Genomic DNA, 1,045 nt, shown 5'->3' with positions numbered 1-1,045 from the left:
GGGGCGGGGCGGGGCGGGGCTCTTCTCGGGAGAGGATAACGTCACCCAGGCCGGCGGCCGCAGTGCGCAGGCTCCGCCACTCTAGACCCCGCACCACAGCCCACTCGAGTCCGCTAGCTCCCGCGAGACACCGGACCCGAGGAGGTGGGGCCAACGGAATCCCGCCCTCGCGTCACGCCATTGGTTGTCTGCCTGTCTGCGGCACGGCCGGCGGTTATCATAGGCTGGAGGGCTGGTCCGGTTTGCTTTGGAGCCGCCTTCCGAGACGCGGGCGACACGACGCTTCGAGTCTCCACTTGGAAGGCGGGGCTTGCTAAGGATTGGGTAAAACGCGTGTCCGTCAGCCCACTGAACCGGTTTGCACCGGCCTGAGCTCTACCGCAAAGAGGCGGGGCGCCGGACGGGGTGGGGCGGGGCCGGCGTCTGCGCTTTCTCCAGGGTGTATTTTCCAGGTTCTGGTTGTTGGTCGCTGGAGTTTTCTTGTGTGGGCGTTTCTGCAGACTGCCATCTTGGCAACTGTATTGGGTACCGCAGTGCCACAGCAGGAGCTGGGCGCGGCAAGAACACAGATTGAGATTCCTTCCCTAGGGTCTAATCCTTTCCTGTTGAACTGGAACGCCATACGAGTATTTTTTAGTGGCTACAAAGCAACAAGAAGCAGGTAAAAGTAATCCAGTAAAGACAATATCATGTCGACGTGTGATACTGTAAAATTGTTAGTGAAGTATTCTAAAAATTTTGCATTGGCTTTGGAATCTCATATTTTACACATTCGGTACAGCATATTCAATTTGTACTAATCACATTACACACTCTAGGTCCTATTATGTGGGGACAGTACAGACCTATAATGCATTCAGCTCTCCTATCTGGGGGTTGCACAAATGAGCCAACTCGGTCTTCCTTCCCTACAAATTGATATCTTCTGAATAATTAGCCCCTCCCCCACCTTTATTCCTTAAACAGTACAGCAGCTAGGTGTCAAACTCTGGTGACAGGTACCTATGATGTGGAGCAATGGAATAATTCACCAAGACAGAAAATG

This window comes from Myodes glareolus, chromosome 9, assembly GCF_982192425.1.
Source record: "Myodes glareolus chromosome 9, mMyoGla1.1, whole genome shotgun sequence".
Classification (NCBI taxonomy): domain Eukaryota; kingdom Metazoa; phylum Chordata; class Mammalia; order Rodentia; family Cricetidae; genus Myodes; species Myodes glareolus.
This window is presented reverse-complemented; position numbering follows the sequence as displayed.